The sequence below is a fragment of the Hibiscus syriacus genome, unplaced genomic scaffold, assembly GCF_006381635.1.
Source record: "Hibiscus syriacus cultivar Baekdansim isolate YM2019G1 unplaced genomic scaffold, ASM638163v2 tig00110229_pilon, whole genome shotgun sequence".
NCBI lineage: Eukaryota > Viridiplantae > Streptophyta > Magnoliopsida > Malvales > Malvaceae > Hibiscus > Hibiscus syriacus.
Window position 1 is genome coordinate 293,469 of NW_024062638.1, and position 12,473 is coordinate 305,941.

Sequence of the window (12,473 nt, forward strand, 5' to 3'; positions counted from 1 at the left end):
TTATTATCTTTACCTTACTAACTCTTTTCATTTTTTTCCTCTCTTTTATTTTATTTCCATCATCTGCATCATTCAAAAGAGGTGTTGATCTCCAAAAAATGTGTCCGTTAACCATAAATAATATGCATTAATGGACAAAGGTGTTGGAATACAGGAGATTAAAAACCCCGATGTACGACTATGGTCCGAGAAGACTCAGAAAGAAAAGGGAGACAGTCTTCAAGGAAGTTATGTGTCAGAGCTTGTTAGCTATCCCTCTATCAGCCTAAAACAGAACAATGTGCAAGAACTTTGAGACATCTGGGACAGTTGTAAGAATGATCGAAAACAGAAGTTCAGTCAGCGGTATGGTGACATTACACTTTTGCTTCATGTTAAGACCGGTGAGCCCTTAATCAGAGCCTTGGTTCAATTCTGGAACCCGGGATACAGTTGCTTCACTTTTAACCAAGAGGACATGGTATCTACCATCGAGGAGTATACTACACTATTGCACTGTGAAAGCATTAAACTGGAGCGAGCCTACATCAAACACATCGAGAGTCAGCCTTTCAAGAACAGACTGGCTAAGATTGCAGGAGTTGATGAAAAGTGGGTGACTGACCGACTTCGAAACAAAGGTAACAGGCAAGGAATTTAGTGGATCCACATAAGGAAACTAATGAATGACCACCCTGATGAATGTAAGACTATAGACCTTTTTTGCACTAGGTCTGTATGGCTTGATCATCTTTCCGAAGATTTTGGGATGCATTGACTCAGCCGTGGTGGAACTGTTTGAGCAACTTCCGAAACAAGTCAACCCAACACCAACCATCTTAGTCGAGACCTTTCGGTCTCTCAACCATTGTCGAAGAGCTGGCAGAGGTAGATTCATTGGATATGTTCAGCTCCTTCAAGTCTGGATTCACAGCTACTTATGGAAGACTAATTGAGTTGCCTACCGCCGATTTAGCACTACGTATTCACCTTTGAGAGATTTCATCACCATGAAATGGCATGAAGGAACTTCAAAAGAGAAGTGGATGAAAGTCTTCACTCATCTATCAAGACCGAGATATTACTTGGAGATCCCCTGGTTGTTCTTCAGTGACGTTCTTTTCCAATGTGGGGACTCTGACACTATGACCTTACCTGAACATTGGGATGCAGTTGGGTATGCTCCATTGTTAGCACTTAGACATTATGGGGCACGTCAGTTTGTCCTAGTAACATGTGGACTAGCTAAATCAGAGTTTGAGTATCACGGTGACAACTATAAGAAGATGATCAAGGAAGTAGTCGATTCATGGAAGAAAGTATTCCAGATGGATGTGGTAGTTGCCAGAAACATGCTTGCTCCGGACTATGTGGAGTGGCGAAGATTGAAGAAAAATGACAATATTCCAGTGCCAGACTGTGAGGACACCCGGACCATGGAGGAACATCTCAGGCCCGTCTTTTCTGGACTTGAGATAGCCAAAACAGAGTTTGAAGCTGTGAACAATGAGCTGGGGGAGAGGATAAATGAACTTGAGGCTGAGCGCTATCAGTGGAATCTAGATGCCGACTCTCAGAAAGATCGAGAAGACAAACTAAAAAGAGAACAAAAAAGAGTCCGTTTAGAGCTCGAAGACTTGAGAAAGGGGTATCAAGATAAAGTCAAGAATAACTCCAAGTTGAAAGTGGCTTCTAAATACTGGAATGAGAGAGCTTGGAAAGAATAGATGATGACTGCCCAGAGGCACTTAGCAGGCAGTCAGCATCAAAACCAATGCTTGAGAATCCGGATGGCTGATCTGGAGAAATAACATGAGAGAGATGGCAAAACAATAGTTGAGTTAGAAGCTATTGTAGATGGGTTCAAGAAGCAAGCAAGCAAACAAGCTTCAGATAGTGCCCTTCGATGGATGTTTACAGTGGCGTTTCCGTTGGGAGCAAGCACAACAAAGGGTGAAGGCCAGACACGCAGTCATCCGAGACTTCCTGGATTAAGTACAGAAGGCAGCTCGCCATCTACACGGCCTGACAAGGGAAGCTGGAGTGGTCCAACAAGGCATACAACCAGTGACAGATGAAAACAGAAGACTTGTCAACCTGCTGGAAGCTGTTTGGGGTCTAGAGGATTTAGTCTGAATGTACCTTTGATTGTTTTTATGTCTCTTACAAGATAAAACATTTTTGTCGAAATAAGAATTATTTATAATAATGGGCACTTTTCTTGATCAATGCCTCGAACATTTCATGCATTTTTTCATTTTACGTTGTGTATCTACATTTCATTTTTAAGCATTTTCATAAACATGAAATTTCTTCATGGAGGATCCGATGAAATGGTTTTAACCACATGACACCACATGGAAGCAAGATTGTAACATCAAAAGAAAAAACTGAAAACAATACAGTGGGAGCCTGATCAGCTGATTGTAGGACAAAGCCTGCCAGGATGATCTAATAAAAGAATCCCCATATCCTAAGGGCTACGATGTTGAAGCTGTTAGCTGTTACCACATAAGAAGCCCTAAACATTCCTCTGAAAACTATAAGGCGCTTGCCGAAGAAGGGGGCATGGCATATACCATTTGCACTTAGAGGATTGTTTTGTTTGAACATGTCTTTGATCTTTCATGTTTGCTTAATCTTTTAAATGATTGCATTTATGCTGCTTTCTAAGGTGGAGCAATTGAACAAATTTTAATCTTTAGTTCTTCGAATATTAAATGAATTAATGATTCTTTTAATTCTTCAAGAATTATAGATTTTTGACATATGGAAATATTAGACCTTTCTTACCCTGTCTCAAACCCCAGAATAAAATACCTTGATTCTTTGCCTAAAACAACTCGTGGTCATTACCAAAAGACGAAATTTTGACATTACCTCATTTTGAAATTCTTGAACATTGCCTTTATCTTTTTGATACACTCATACCTTTCTTTGAGTCAATAAGATCACACCACTGTCTTTTTTAGACTCAAAAATAACATTTCTTACCATTAAAACCCAAGGCATTGAGTTGTTCATTTTAACATGAGCATTCTTCTAAAGAACCATCTTGGGACATCTCGCGGGGAGCCTGAACATCGAGACATCTGGGAAAAAAGAAGAAGAATTCATTCGAAATAATTCTATCATACATTAATTACACTATTTTCATGTGAATAGAATTAATCTTAAAAATCTATCCCCCTGGGGAAACCTCTTCTGTGAAGATTTACATGTATGAAATGATGAACGACTTTCTTTCTTTATCCCTTCACAACATGAGAAAAAATATATCCCTTGTGTCCCCTTTTGAGCCTGTAGTATTTTTCTTCTGATTCAACCCTAACCAAGGATCACCCTCCACACTGGGGGGCAAGGTGGAAGAAATATGCTCACATAAGCAAAGACATTAATTCAGATGAGATACCAAAAGGTGAACCAAATTCCAAGTGTGAATATTTAATCAGAACAAAAAGGGCAAAAACAAAAAAGAAAAGAAGCAAAAAATAAGAAAAAAAAAGAAAGAATAAAAATCAAAAAGAAAAAGGGACAAAAAAAGCACATGCAAAGATTCCTTAAAGACAAATGATACATCAAGCTTCAAACTATGAGATTGATCAAGCACAATCATTCCCGAATCACTGAATCACTTCACTCGAAGATCAGAGAGCATCAAGAGAGAGAAACATTTTGAGCAAGATTGAAGGCATCAGAATGAATTGATCATTGGTTCAACACCCTGAAACACTTGTTTGGGCCTATTTATCCTTTTCTTTCATAACCATGAACACTGGCCTACATTACGTTCCTTGAAAGTCCCTTCTAATCATACATGGATTTCTAAACAAAAGAGAATATCTTGAGATTTCATCCCGCCCATCAGGATTAATCTTTATTTGCAAAAAACAATGTAACTAATGCATGGTAGAGAAAAATAACAAAGGTGGGTTCAAGACGTAAATCCTGAATAATGTCTTGAAACCAAAGGAGGATTCGAGTTGAAAACCTGAAAAGGCAGCTCGAATATAAAAATTGTGCAACTGAGGCGATCACACAAATTCCTTGATAAGGCATCGCACAATCCAAATGTGCTATGAAAGCTAGGAGTCGGAGAACATTTCCAGTAGAGGAGAATGCAAGCTACCCCCATTAAACCTTTGAGCATCAAATGCCAAACCTTTGACCAAACACAATAACCTGAGACCTTTTTATCCTTTCCTTACTTAACCATTTCCCAAAGATAGCTTTGATCTTGGCACGTATCAAATAACTATAATTTATTGAAGGATTAACATTGTAATTAAACATTTGATATCCAATTAACTCTAGTTTTATGATTCGTCTCAATTGTAAAACCGTGAAAGAGACAATATTTTCAAAACTTTTGATTAAACATTTTTCGAAACTCTTTATTGATATTTTCAGAACTTTGAAAATAAAAGAGAAAGAAAAACATTTTTTTTTCAAACAAGACATTCTCTCTAGAGTGGATCTTAGTAAATGACATGTGACTCTTAAACACAAAACTCATGCTCAGAATCAATGCTGAAGCAAGAAATGAGGAATATTTGGGGCATCTTTGGAGATTCAACATCAAATATTGGGGTATTTTTGGATATTGGGGCATCATTTGGGGATTCAACATCCTAATACAAATTATCAGACCTTTTTCAGGAGATAAAATATAACCAATTCATGTTACATGCATCTTATGCATATATTTTAGAGCATCATATTTATCATTTTCCACATACATAATTTTTTTGCAGCTTTTAGAGTCAAGTTTCAACTTCAAGACGAAGGATACTCGATTCAAAAGCACCTTTAAAGATTCATGTTGGTTGCTTAACTCAGCAGCAAGAAGCTACACTTCGACCAACTCGACAGATTGAAAGTTTCTCTCGAAACAACACAATTTGCTCGAGAGTGGATTTCAACTTCACGACGAAGAATATCTAGCTCGAAGCTAAACTTCACAATAGATGGGTCTCCACGGTTTCAACTTCACGGCGAAGGGAATTGTGTCCACCTGTAACATATAATACTTGGATTTCAACTTCACGATGAAGGATATTCAAGTCAAGGCTCAACTTCACAACGAAGTGGATATCCGCGATTTCAACTTCACGACGGAGGATATCGTGCCACTTGAGACAACACAAGTTCAACTTCACAACAAAGGGATGGCTGGTTGTCAACAAACAACTTCCCAAATTCAGAGCCAATTTCAACTTCACAGCGAAGGATATTGGACTCCAGACAACACAAGTTCAACTTCACGACGAAGGGACCGTTGGTTGTCAACAAACAACTTCTCAATTTCAGAGCCAATTTCAACTTCACAACGAATGCTATTGGACTCCAGACAACGCAAGTTCAAATTCACGACGAAGGGACCGCTGGTTCTCAATAAACAATTTCCCAATTTCAGAGCCAATTTCAACTTCACAGCGAAGGATTTTGGACTCAAGACAACGCAAGTTCAACTTCATGACGAATGGACCACTGGTTGTCAATAAACAACTTCCCAATTTCAGAGCCAATTTCAACTTCACAGCGAAGGATATTGGACTCCAGACAACGCAAGTTCAAATTCACGACGAAGGGACCGCTGGTTGTCAACAAACAACTTCTCAATTTCAGAGCCAATTTCAACTTCACAACGAAGGATATTGGACTCCAGACAACGCAAGTTCAACTTCACGACGAAGGGACCGCTGGTTGTCAACAAACAACTTCCCAATTTCAGAGCCAATTTCAACTTCATAGCGAAGGATATTGGACTCAAGACAACGCAAGTTCAACTTCACAACAAAGGGACCGCTGGTTGTCAACAAACAATTTCCCAATTTCGGAGCCAATTTCAACTTCACAGCGAAAGATATTGGACTCCAGACAACGCAAGTTCAACTTCACGACGAAGGGACCGCTGGTTGTCAACAAACAATTTCCCAATTTTGGAGCCAATTTCAACTTCACATCGAAGGATATTGGACTCCAGACAACACAAGTTCAACTTCACGACGAAAACAACTTCTCAATTTCAAAGCCAATTTTAACTTCACAACGAAGGATATTGGACTCCAGACAATGCAAGTTCAACTTCACGACGAAGGGACCGTTGGTTGTCAACAAAAAACTTCCCAAATTCAGAACCAATTTCAACTTCACAGCGAAGGATATTGGACTCGAGATAACGCAAGTTCAACTTCACGACGAAGGGACCGCTGGTTGTCAACAAACAAATTCCCAATTTCGGAGCCAATTTCAACTTCACAACAAAGGATATTGGACTCGAGACAACACAAGTTCAACTTCACAACGAAGGGACGACTGGTTGTCAACAAATAATTTCCCGATTCCAGAGCCAATTTCAACCTCACGACGGAGGATATTGGACTCGGAACAATGCTACTTACTTGGATTTCAACTTCACGACGAAGGATATCCAATTCCAGGCTTAACTTCACGACGAAGGGGCCACCCGCGGTTTCAACTTCACGACGAAGGGAATCGTGCACACAAGCATCATCCATCTTTAGATTGGATTTCAACTTCACGACGAGGTATATCCAACTTAAAGAAGGATTATCTGTCAACAAAGACCTTCGAGTTCGACTACGCTCAACTCCAAGGCACATCATTTACAGCATAACTCAAGGCTAGAAGGGTTATCTGCCATCAAAATTATCGAGTTCAATTCCATTCTGCTCGATGACACATCAATCGCATTACTTTCGGTTGCAGTCGAGGTTTTCAAGTCGAGAAGAGGACCTGGGTTAGCCGTGCCTGAGTGACAAGCAACCATTTTCAAGCAGCATAGCTTAAGTCAAGAAAAAGCTATCTGTCAATGAAGATTTTTGAGTTCGATTCTGATCCAAGGTCTTTAAACTGAGAAGAAGACCGAAGGGCAACGGGAAGCCACGTGTTGATTCAAATTTCGAACTACGGCTTCAATTTCATATCATTTCAAGATGAACTCGACTTCACGATGGAGGAGTCATCCGTAACTCAATTCGACAGGGAGTTATTGAAACATCAGAGTCAATTTTCAACTCCACTTAACGAAAAGTGTGTCTTTTAATCTTTTCCCTATCCCCGTTACACGACTATGGGCAAAAAGGGGCAGCTGTCAACACACCTTTTCGTCCTGCTAGATTCAAACTCCTAAAAATAGGATAGAATTTTGCTAGGATTCAAACTCCTAAAAATAGGATAGAGTTCTACTATTATTTAAACTCCTAAAGATAGGATCCACAAGCATTATAAATAGTCATTGTAACTCACTATTGTAACACATTCGGAGAAGGATATACGAAATACCAAGCAAAAAATTACAAGCAACTCATAGCCATTTTTCGAAGCATTTATATTTTGAAAGGTAAAGTTCATACCTTCGCATGTTATTTTTCCTTACCCTTGTTGTGTTTGATTCGAAAGAAAACTGAGAGAAGTGTTTTTGGCCGATGAACGGGGGCGTTTTCGAGATCTATTTTTGTAGATCTAGTTCCCGAGGCTTGTGTTTTTGAAAAACTATTCGGATTTTTATAAACGGGTCGTGTGGATCCGCGTGTTTTGTCGTTTTTTTTCTTCGATTGGCTTTTAGTTTTGACCCCTAATTCATTTTTTATTTTAATTTAACCCTTATTATTTATATGTATATATATATATATATATTTTAATTATATTTTATTTATTTATTTATTATAATTTTTTTTTATTTTTCTTTGCGTTATATTATTTTCCTATTATATATATTATTTATTTGTTTATCTATGTTTACTTATTTACTATATTTTCCTAACGTTATATATATATATATATATTATTACTTCATTTTATTTTATATTTCTATGATTACTATTTTTTAGTTAATATTATATGTATATTTATTTCTTCATTTTATTTTATATTTTTATGATTACTATTTTTTTAGTTAATATTATATGTATATTTATTTTTCATTTATTTATTATTATTGTTACTATTTAGTATTTTATTATATTATACATACATTTTTATATTTTTATATTTATTTTTATATTTTTTATTTTTTTATACTATTTATTTATTTTCATTATGTTTTCAGTTTCTTTGCTCTTATTATTATTTTTCTTTTTTTTTAAAAACACTTTACCTTTTTTATTCTTTTTTGTATATATATTTTTTTCTTCATTTATTTTATTTTATTCAATTTCATTTTTTTATATTTGTTTCATCCAATTATTTTATGTTTATTATTATTGGTTTCATTTATTTCCTTGGTTTACTTACTTTCTTTTATTATTATTATTTTCTTTTAACATCTTATTTTAATTTTTAAGAGTATTTCCGTAAATTCATTAAGGGTAAGTAATTCGGATCAAATTTTACCTTTTAATTTAACTTGCAATTTTCTTAATCAAAGACAACTGGAAATTACGTAGTACCGAAAGGGCGGTTCAAGGGTGCTAATCATTCCTTGACCGTAACCGACTCCCGAACCCGACACATCCTTGGAAAGACGCAGATCAGGTAAGAAATAGGGTATCCGATCAACCCATTTGTTTTAAATAAATGATCGGTGGCGACTCCCAATCCACATTTTCAAGTCGAAACCCAATTCCGGGGCCCAACCGAAAGACGGTTGCAACACCAGTAAAGAAGCAATTTGGTTGAAGATGTTATTGGAGGAGCTTGGGCACAATCTAGAGTATGTCTCTCTATTTTGTGACAGTCAAAGCGCCTTGCATCTAGCAAGGAATCCAATATTTCATTCAATGACAAAGCACATACGAGTTCAGTACCATTTCATTCGTGAAAAGGTAGAAGAAGGGGCAGTAGATATGCAGAAGATCCATACCAAAGACAACATAGCAGATTTCATGACAAAGGCGATCAATACTGATAAATTTTCTTGGTGTCGATCGTCTTGTGGCCTGTCAGAAACGTAAGCAACATGAAGGTACAAGGTAGAAAGAATGGTGCGAAGATATGATTGTTCCAATCAAATCTTCAAGTGGGAGATTGTAGAAAATTCAATGCACCGAAAGGTGCATGTTGAAATTTGAAAGAAAAAAAAATAAACAAATGCACCGAATGATGCATAGTCAAAAAGGTGCAGCAATTTGTTGAAAAAATGAAAGGGGAAATTACAAACTTTAGTCACTAAATTTTAGGGTATTTACAAATTAGTCCTTATAATTCAACTATAAATACCCTAGCTCATTTAGTTTCAAAACCATCCCAAAGCATTCTAGCTTTCTTCCAATACTAGAGAGAATTTAGAGAGTTTCTTGAGAGTTGTTTTCTCCTTTTTATCAAGAGAGAATTATCATTGTTTTCTCCTTGGTAGATCGAGAGAGGTTATAATTCCTATTTTTCTCATAGTGAAATTCTTCTACCGTGGCCCGTGGTTTTTACCCTATATTATTTAGGGGTTTTCCACGTAAATTTTGTGTCTCTTTTATCTTCATTTTTATTTTCTCAAATTATTAGTTGCGATTTTACTCCATCTGATAGTCGTCTTCCGCAACATTTTATGTGATTATTGTTGTTGTGGTTTATGTTCGCTTGTTTTGTTCATTTATTTTCGTTTATTGTTTCGTTTATGTTCGTTTACATCCGTTAAACACTGTGGATTTAAACCATCCTTTGTATCTTCATCCCTCTGACACTCATGGTGATCCGCTCATCTCTTATCAGCTCGTTGCCATTGAAAATTATAGCATTTGGAGCAGATCTTTACGGATTGCGTTGCTCGCCAGTAATAAACTCGGGTTCGTTGATGGTGATTACAGAAACGAGGATTATTCAGTCAGCAATGAGCTCTCGGCAGGTATCATTTTTGCTAGTAATGCTACCTTGGTTTGGAAAGATTTGAAGGAACGATTTGCTAAAGTAGATGGATCTAAGGTTTTTTTTCCTTCACCGGGAAATTGCTCTCATGAATCAAGGGGATCCTGCTGTTTCGACTTATTTCACCCGATTGAAACTCTTGTGGGATGAGTATAATGCCTTGGTTCCCCTTTCTGTTTGTCATTGTGATGCTGCGCAACAGAATACTCATCATTTGGCTCAGTAAAATCTTATTCGATTCCTCATGGGTCTCAACGAGACTTATGCAGTGGATCAAAGTCAAATCCTCTTGATGCTGTCGTTTCTATCTGTTAACCATGCATATTCGATGGTAGTGCAAGAAGAGACTTAGTGTCTTCATCTTTCTGCCAATGTGTCTCTTAGTGAAGCTTTTGCTCTGTTTTCTACTTCGTCTGCTGGTAATCGTTGATAGTTTTCTAGAGTGTGTGATCATTGTAAGATTGGAGGTCAAAAGCGGGAGAACTGTTACCGGCTTGTGGGTTTTCTGCTTGAATTTAAATTTACCAAGAAGAAAGATTCACAGGATGTTTTGGTGGTTAACTCTGATTTGGTGGATAGTTCTGCTGTGAGATCTTCTGATTCAGGGAGTTCGTCTGCTACTCCAGTTTTCACCCAGGAACAATATCAACAGATTCTAAGTCTTTTGAACAAGCCACCATCAGCTGGTTCGAGTGTTAGTTCAGCAGGTATGGTTACTGAAATATACATGCTTCTCATGATTCTTTGCTATGGATCCTTGACACAGGTGCTACCGATCACATGATGTTTGATTATAAACATTTGATCTCTCTCATTTCGTGTGCTTCAGAATCAAGAGTGGCTATCTTACCCAATGAAAAACAACCCCGATTACTCACACTGGTTCTTATCGATTTAATCCTACCACTATTATTTCGAATGTCCTTTATGTCCCATATTTCACACATAATTTGCTTTCTGTTTCCAAATTAACCCGAGACCTTAATTGTCGTATTCTTTTTTACCCTGATCATTGTGTTTTGCAGGATCTCTCAAATGGAACAACGAGGGGGATTGGTAATGAGTCACATGAGTTGTATTTTTTTTTACTCCTCGAGTTTTGATTCTGGTTTGTTTTCTTCTGTCCATTGGAATTTTATTCCTTCATTTCATTCACAATTGAGTGATGTAGCTGAATTTTCTAGTGATAATGTTGACTCTGTATCAACCACTTGTTTACTTTCGATTGATAATAATACCAAGCTTTGGCATGCTCGTCTTGGGCATGCCCCTATTGCCAATTTACACCGTGTTCTTTTTTTAAAGACTGTTAGGTTGACTAATGACAAATTGCATGATTGCCCGGTGTGTCCTTTAGCTAGACAATCTCGCCTGCCTTTTCCTCTTAGCACTACTAGATCTGATAAACCTTTTCAATCGATACACTTGGATTTATGGGGACCTTATGGTACTTCTACTCATAGTGGTCATAGGTTTTTTTTTACCATAGTTGATGATGATTCTCGAATGAGTTGGGTGTACTTGCTTCGGTTGAAGAGTGATGTTGTCCTCTTCCTTAAAGAATTCCTTTCTTATGATCAAAATCACTTTTCCATGAATGTCAAATTTATTCGAAGTGATAATGGGACTGAGTTTTTTAACTCATTGTGTTCTCCCCTTTTTTCATCTCTTGGTATTATTCACTAAAGCTCCTGTGTGCATACTCCTCAACAAAATGGAGTGGCCGAAAGAAAACATAAACATATTCTTGAAGTAGCTCGTGCTCTTAGGTTTCATTCTAACATTTCTGTCAAATTTTGGGGAGAGTGTGTGCAAACAGCTTGTTACATCATCAATCGCCTTCTTCGGTTTTAAATTGGCAAAGTCCTTTTGAGGTTTTTTTCATAAGCCACCAGATCTATCTCATTTTCGAACTTTTGGGTGTCTTTGTAATGCAACCAACCTTAAGTGTTCTAGTAAATTTTCAGCTAGAGCTATACCTGCAGTATTCATGGTATATTCTTCTACGAAAAAGGGCTATATTTTATTTCATTTGGAAGATAAAGTTTTTTTTTGTTAGTAGGGATGTTAAATTCCTGGAGCATATGCCTCCTCAAAAATTGTCCTGTTTTTTCCTTCGCAGCCTTTATATTCTGATGCTGATTTTTTAGTTTCTTGCCCCCTCCTCCAAATGTTTCCCCTATCACAGATTCTTCTTCTTTCTCTCCTTCCCTTGACAGTGACTTTGTTTCAAATTCTTCACTGATTCCTATTCCTCAAGCAAGTACACCTGGCCCTGGTCTGTCCGTTTTAGTTACTAGTGATCCTGGTTCGAATCAGCCCTTGGTAGTTGACAATGTTCTTTGAAAATGAACCCATCCTTCTAAACGTCCCAATTGGCTTAATGACTACATGCACTCTTATCAATCTTCTTCCAGTTCCTGTAAGTATCATATTTCTAATTTTGTTTCCTATTCTCATTTGCCATCACATACTCAAGCCTTTATTTCAACTATTGCTTCTGTTTATGAATCTATGACTTTTCATGAGGCCATTCAAAATCCACTCTGGGTTCGGGCCATGAAAGATGAGATTGATTCCTTAGAATTAAACAATACGTGGTCTATTGTATCCTTACCTCCTGGCAAGAAACCCATTGGCTACAAGTGGGTGTATAAAATATAGGTCTGATG